This window comes from Corvus brachyrhynchos, unplaced genomic scaffold, assembly GCF_000691975.1.
Source record: "Corvus brachyrhynchos isolate BGI_N302 unplaced genomic scaffold, ASM69197v1 scaffold14, whole genome shotgun sequence".
In the NCBI taxonomy this organism is placed as follows: domain Eukaryota; kingdom Metazoa; phylum Chordata; class Aves; order Passeriformes; family Corvidae; genus Corvus; species Corvus brachyrhynchos.
In genome coordinates this window covers 7,707,547-7,715,665 of record NW_008239110.1, presented here as the reverse complement: position 1 = coordinate 7,715,665, position 8,119 = coordinate 7,707,547, and positions in this window count along the sequence as shown.

Here is an 8,119-nt window from a genome sequence, read left to right as displayed (position 1 = left end):
CAAGTTGAGCATCAATACTTCACTGTTGATATATGTGCTAATTGGTAGCATCCACTTTTTATCTAATCAAGGAAGTGTGTATATGTGCCATAGAAAATAAAAATTGACTGCTCCCTTCTGTGGCCACAAACACTGTGGCACTGCGTGCAGTGGTTGAGCTCAGCCTTCAGTTCCTCTTGGGAATACTGGAGTAGGGGGTCACTGTCCCGAAGAGAATGCTTCTCTCATGAACATCCATGTTTTGACAAGGAGAAAATGCAGCAAACATCACTTGCCACCATTAATAAAGGCTCTCAGTGTCTTAAAATAGCAAGAAGACCTTTTTTAATCCATAAAGTGCTATATTCAGCTGGAGATAATTTGATGGTAAAGTACACTCTGACAAAGAAGAGTTAATCACTGACCTCAAAATTAGCTGTTGCCTTGGTACTGCTGCTCAGGCTGTGTTGACATTTATGTTGTACAAACAGAATGCGATACCAATCACTCAGATGTATATTTAGGACTTTCAAAGTGGCCAGTTTTCCAAAGTGTAATGTGGTGCCTGGGACTGTGATTTTAATGGTGGAAATGTTGATGCCAACTGGATATAATTCAGATCATTCTATGGGAGCTCCTGCATGTGGTTCCAGAAATGTTGTAAAAAGATCCACAAAAACCCCCAACAAACAACTAAACCAAAAACCCAAAACCAAAAATAAAACCCCCTCCACAACATGTTTTGTTGAGGATAAGCCATCCTGGTTAAAAAAGAGATGTGCAGATAGCTTTAGCAGCTAAGAATCATACACTGGAAACCTAAGTAATGTCGTTAGCATGGCTTCTCAGAAGACAAACCACTCTAGGTAATTTTTCTTTCCCTCTGTTGTGGGATCAGACATGTCTCTGGGATGGGACCAACACCTCCGTGTAGAAAAATGCACTTGGATTTCTCCAAAGTGTGTGATTTGGTACTGCGGGACACCAAGGATTTTTGTGACGTGGTGTTAACAAGGTGTATGGGGTCAAAAACTGACTGTCTGCCAGATCACAGCAAGTGGCTGTAGGAGGGAATCAAAACTCGTGCCTTCACTGATGTATCCTAACTATTATTATTATTGTTGTTGTTGTCGCTGTTGCTGTTGTTGCCATTTTCTAATAACCTGGCAGGCAGTGGTGGTGGTCAAAGCAGAGGGTTCCTCACCACCAGACCTTTCATACCATGACACCTTCAAAATCGTGCCTGTTGGTTGTGTGCCCCTTTGCCATCCAGCGAAGGGACTCTGATTTGAAAGCACGGACAGTTCAGGAGCAAACCCTGCCTGGCATTGGGGAGCATTATCTTGGGATCCTTAGCTGCCCTGCAAGCCTTTGCTCCTTGGGTGGGTCTGGGGGCCTGGGATTTTTCTCCCTCAGGCCAATGGATCACTGGGAGGTGTTGAAGGAACGATGCTCAGCACTGCCTGCTCCTTCCACCCTGCCAGCCCACTGCTCATCTCCTTGGGAACCAGCCCCAGGCACAGGCTGATGTGCCAGATGGGGCTTGCTAATATTAGGTGTGAAGACTGGTTCATTTGCAACCTGGGAAAAGATCAACAATTCCTGATTCACACTTCCCAGCCTCAGAAGCTCCAGCTGAATATTTTTGCAGTCTACTTTGGAAAAAAACCCCAAAGTTTTAGAAGATAAACCCAAAGGTCTGCTCTGATATTGTCCATAGCACATACCTTTGCTGCACATGCTTGAGGCAAGAGTTTGTGTTCCCATAGCAACAGGAGGAATTAATTTAAAGGCATTATTAGGCCTTATTTACATGCATGCACACACACTCACACACCTGCATGCTGTGCACACACAGAAAAGGAGAATGAGTGAGCCCTACTCTTCAGGAATATCCCCATGAGAAGTCAGTCCAGTAGTTGAGGTTCACAGTGACTGCAAGATCCTGATTTTCACTTTACAGGCACAAACCCAAAAGCTGACTGACCAGCCAAAACAAATTCAGCAGCACAGCCCCAAAACAATGGGGTCCAGCCTCGTGGCAGTGATACAGCTGAGAGTGAGGACACCATCAGTGGAGGCTGGAAGACCCCCGTCTCGTTGCCCACCCCTCAGTGCCACCCCTCACCAGGCAGGTGGTGCCAGAAAGGATGCAGAGCCCCTCTCCATGTGTGGTCCCTGCAGAGGAGTGGATTAGTAGCAACATTTCTGTCCCATCCACATTTCCTTTGCGCTGTGGGAGGATGCTACACACCGAACTTCACAGTGTTTTGCCTGCTTCATCCTAGACCCGGTGGCTTTTGGACAACCTCTGTATCATCAAACATGAGTCAGCGATTTCCATAAGCCCTGAAGCTCTTCTTGTTTATTGACCTTCTGCTATTTGCAGTTACACATTAGCCAAATAAACTTCAGATAGAACCTCGCCTCTCTTTGCATTTTAAAACACTGGCACTTTACATTAATGTATCTCACAAAAAGATGTTAATTGAGGGAAAGGACAACACCACAGACACCATTCTCTGAGCAAATTGTTTGGTTACTTTGGTATTTAAACTAAATATTTCAGAAAACCTTGTTGTGAATTCCTTGTGGGAGTCAAAAGATGTAAAAACCCAGTTACTTAGTAAGAGATCTTCAAAAATGATGCTTCCCTATCTTTTTGACATTTAAAATGCTAATATGTCTTTTGCTTGTGTTTATTATCTTAAGGCGTAGAAATATTTATTTTTAAATGCTCAAAGGGTTAATCTCTTGTTAAAGAAATTTTGTAGATCATCAAGATCAGACAGCTTTCTAAACTATTTTGGATTCTCAAGGTGAAAAAAAAATTAATCTTAATTTATCTGGAAGTACCCAGTACAACTTTAGAGATAAGCCAGTCCTGCATTCCCACACATCCCCATGGCATGACCAGCTGCTGCCCTGCTCTGTGAGCAGGGGAAGATTTCAGGTCTGGCTTGAAAAAGACAGAAAGCTGATATTCAGGGAAGCATCACCAGTTAGTGTATTTGTAATCATGTCCTTTTTGCTGGTTTTGAGTTCATGTGCAGTGTCAAAAGCAAGCACAAGCCTTTTTTCGTGCACAGATAGGCTTCTAATGGTGTTTCCTTGGTTGGCTCTATCTCACCTTCCTCTAACAATAGTCACAGTTTTTTTACTCTAACCATAAGTGATCGAATCGATCTAATCTGTAATAGTGAGGATACACACCTCTGGTATGCACCTGAACATTATCAGAGTTGCCAGTCCAATGATGCTCTCCTGGGTTGCTTTAGATGCCTCCATTTCTAACCACACAACTTCATTTTTATTCCTTTCCTGGGCAGCACCGTGGCCTTTTAAAAAAGCCTGGAAGTGAACAGCTGAGTGACTGTAGAGGAAAATACAGTTGATAAGCAAGGGGAGGAATGTGATGCAGAGGTGACTGGCATAGAAACACCTTCTGTTTCCTTGGGCACATGGCTTTTTACCCTATTGGACCTCTCCAAATTCAGGAGCTGCTTCTTGACAGCCTGTTGTGAATGGATAACCAGTGCACCCCTGTGCAGGGATTTAATCCTTCCCTCATAACCCACTGCTCTTGTTCTTACCAGAGGAGAGAAAGAGTGACAGGAGCCACTGGCTCTTCCCCACCACTCTCACTGTGGTGAGAGGGGAACCTGTGCTGTGCTGCCCCTGCGTTTCCAAGGCATTGCCTGAAATTCCAGTGTGGGGATAACTTGATTCCCATCTGGGCAGCAGATGCCAAGAGACAGCAAACCTCCATACATGCTCTTCTAGGGACTGCTCCCAGACCTCACATGGCTCCTTTGTGCCACCAAGTTCCCACAGATCCCACCTCGGCCTTTTGCAAAGCTCTGCAGAAAATCAAGATCTGAAAGCTTCGCTACTTAAGAAATCAAAGTTATTTCTGATCATACTGTGGGGAAGGAAGCAGAGATGTGGAATTTGTTTGAACAAGGGACTTGATCAAGGGACTTCATAAAATAACTCTGCTGTACCAGCAGGCCCCACAAAGGTACCATCGCCTTAATCACACTGTGGAGGTGTGGACTCCCAACCTCTAAATCACTTAGGGTTTTAAAACTTCAAGCCCCAGATTGCAAACCCAGAAGCATTAATAAACTCTTTGTTTGTTCTGGGTGAGTGAAAATAATGGCCTTCTATATATTTTTAGACACAGAAATAGACACAAGCTCATCAGTCTTGCAGGTCTCCACCATGGCTGCCACCTATCCAAGCAGCTACACAGAGGTATGTGGAACAGAGATTTTGGGTCATAGCTATCCCAGGGCAGGGTTTTCAGCGGGTTTTAGTCTTGTTGCATGACATGGTCACTGAGTAGGGCAGCACTGGCTGCACCAGGAGGGGAACTGCAAATCCTCACTCAAGAGCACATGAGAAAAACCAGCCTGTCCCAGCCATGGCTGCAACACCCTCATCTCCTGAGGGCAGTGAGTCAAGATACTGAGAGAGAAAAGAAGGAACCCTCTTCATCAGAGCAGCAGATATAAATTTGCCTTTATTTTGGTCACTTCCACAACCTGCTGTTATGTTTTGTCCTGTCTAAACTGAGATTTCGTACTTAGAATTCATCCATGCTCCAAAAATATCCAGATACAAAGCAAAAGGCACTGGGTGAGTCACAAAAGATCCAAGCTAAAGAATTTAGGAATGCATTTTAATTACAGTTAGCGTTAATTTAATGCTAACTACAATGCCTTTCATTACACAGTCATTTATTTTTAGCACCAAAACACACAAAATACTCTTTTGGAGTACTTGACTGCTAGCATTTCAAAATTCAAAAGGAAGACTCAACTGTAACCATCATGGTGTAGTTTATGATACTATCAATTCCTAAATATGTTTGAGTGTCACAAAGTCACAGGTGGGGCACCTGAAAAACCTAGAAAATTAATTTGCTGGACATCAGAATTGAGGACTTCAGTGCTCAGAAATGAACTCAGTTCCTGGTGAATATGAGGCAGCGTATTGTGAAAAGGCAAAGCTGCTGAGTTTTAAAGAGCTGTTTGCAGGTCACTTTTAAAAAACAGCCCTGGTCATGCCTATTTCCAAAAAATCTACTTTTGAACTTGATGGCTTAGCAAATAATCATCTCATATCAAATATCCCTTTCAAAGCCCTAATGCTGGAACATGCAGTGCTGATATGGCTCAATATAAGCACTTAAATAAAGGTTATTATTTCCAAGTCTAAGGTATAAACCAATTGCATCAATAGGGCAGCTGAGTTCAAAAGATGCTGAATAAACTTATTAGATGCTGATTCTGGTAATCTTTTCCCTTCTATTAGATTGCTGCAAGCCTGTTAATCCCTCCCTGCTGTAACACTGCTGACAGCACCTTCCTCAACAGCCCTTCAGGGGTAACCATGCCTCATTTCCAGGGATGCCAGTGCACCCCCTTCTCTTACAGTTGAAGGGCAGTGCTTTAAGAACCTGGTTTCAAAATCCATTCACACAGTCAGCTTGGAAAAATCAGTTGTTTGTGGTCTAGCACATCACTCCAATGCAGGTGAAATTTTGATCAGTTGCTTGATCCCCTGTTAAGAAATAAAAAATTAAGGAGTATCCTTGGGATGTTGTCCTTTCATGTATTTGCTGCAGTCAGCAGCAGCTGCAGAGGTTTTCTTTGATGCTTCCATCCTTTGAAGCTCTCATTGCACACTGTGCATTGCATTAAGTGCCTTTGAGGTCTGCACCTGGGAGTGCTCCTGCCTCTTTATCTGGAAAATCACCCCCAGAAATACATGCATGGTGTTCGGGGGACCCAAGCCATGCCAAATGCAGCCTCTGTGTGGCCTGGACATTTCTTCTAAAGGTCGAAATAGTCAAATTCCCTTCTTCCATTTGAAAAGGATTCAAAGCAGGGTATGAAGAAAATTATACACTCACTGGCCTGGCCATCAGGACCATGGTGTGGATCTTTGGAGTTCAGGTGGATTTTGGCCTTCTCTGTAGTCATCTTCAAGTTACTTCCAGTCAGTTTGTGAGCATGTACACTGATTTCAGTCATGGCTGCAGTCTGCTGAATTTAGGTCAAAGAGCAGCCTATGCCATTGAAACCAGTGTAATTGCTAGGCCATAAAGGTGGTCAGAGGAGGGTAATGGAGATAGAAGTCCCCCTTTAAGGTATTCCCATTGCTGGTTTGGTTTCGTTCTCTCCCCTCCCTTGAATTTTTAAAAATAGTTATGACTGAAGGACATAGCTGAGTTCTTTCCCTCCCAGCACTGTGCCTTGTTGGGAGGAGAGGGAGAGGGCTCAGCCCAGGAGGCTGCCAAGTGCTCTGGCTCTCCATCAACAAAGCACTTAAGGGGTGCTTGTTTATAGGTATTTAGGCAGCACCATTGACAGAAATACCCATAGTACAGAGCCCTCAGGATCAAAATCAAGGCTAAATGACACGTGTGAGATCTTAAAATGCCTTTTTTTTCTTTTCCAGCAATGATGAAGGACTCGCCCAAATGAACAAACAGAGCTCTCCTATTGAAAGGCTGCCCATCTGGCTCCTCTCCTAGGAGTGCTAGGGCAAACCACACAGCTTATCTAGTTTGGGTTATAATTATATAAACACATTAAAAAACATATTATATTGCAGAATACTGCAGGACAGTGTACAGCATAAATATAATATCTAGTATGTATATTATATCATGTATCTAATATATATATAAAGGGTGGACCCTGTCTTCCTCATTGCAGACAGTAACATACACTGAAGCAACAACATGAAAACAACAGCAACTCTTGAATTTCTTGCTGTCCTGCCATAAAAAAATTCAGCCCAAAGAGAGAAATTCAGCAAAGGCGTAGCACCCAAAATCAGGATTCTGGAAATGGGCAGGGAAGCATAATGGATGTCACTGCCACCTACGCTACTGCTGAGAAGACAGCTGGAAACACAACCACAGTCTGAGATGCATGTGCCTCTGAGTGTTTCGTAAATCTGCACAATCCTGGGATACGTTTCAGAGGAAGATGCACAGGGACTGTGACAGGTTGTATGCTCTGGTAATTATAATGCCTGTGTGCACAGTGTACAGTGGATGATGGATAGTGTGTCACAGATTCTGCAGGATAAACAGTCTAAAATAAGTACATTTGCAGCTCAAAATAAGTGAAAGATAAGCCAAACCACTCAAAATTCAAACCAAATGCAGGTCAATATTTTCCTGTTGTGTAATCTTAAAAATAGATGCCATTTCTGTCATTAACTCTTGATGATTCATCCTTAACCTGGACTATTTCCTCCTGGGTTCTACTGACATTTTCCACAGTGGTGGGTTGACCCTGTCTGGACACCAGTTGCCCACCAAAGCCACTCTATCACCCCCCTCCTCAGGTGGACAGGGGAGAGAGAATATACCAAAGAGCTCATGAGTTGAGATAAGGACAGGGATAGATCACTCACCAGTTACTATGAAGGGCAAGAAAGACTTGATTTGGGGAAGATTAATTTGTTACCAAACAAATCAGAGTAAGATAATGAGAAAGAAAAGAATCAAATCTCAAACACCTTTCCCCCCCTTCCCCCTCTTCTTTCTAGACTCAATTACTTCTCAATTTCTCTACCTCCTCCCCCACAGCAACATAGGGGGACAGGGAATGGGGTCTGTGGTCAGTTCATCCCACATTGTCCCTGCTGCTGCTTTCTCCTCAGGGAACAGACTCCTCACACTCTTGCCCTGCTCTTGTGTGGCCTCCCTCCCACAGGAGACAGTCCTCCATGAACTCCAGCGTGAGTCCTTCCCACAGGCTGCAGTTCTTCAAGAGCTGCTCCAGCATGGATCCCTTCCCTTTCTCTTGCAAACCCATCCAGGAGTCTCCATCAATCCACAAGCCTTCAGCAATATTCATCTAAATCTAAACCACATAACTACAAGCCAGAGACCACTGGTGTCCTCTCCCTATGGCCTCTTTCAGAGCCCAGATACATCAGTGCAGCACACCCCAGGGACACATGGGGCCAGCACTGATTGACAGGGAGATAGAGAACAGCAGGGAGATATTAGGACAAAAGAGTATAAATATGTGAGTGAAAGCAAACGAGTTTTAACACCAGGCAGATGAGAAGAAGCCATGGTGAGAAAAGGAAGGGGAGAACAATAATACGA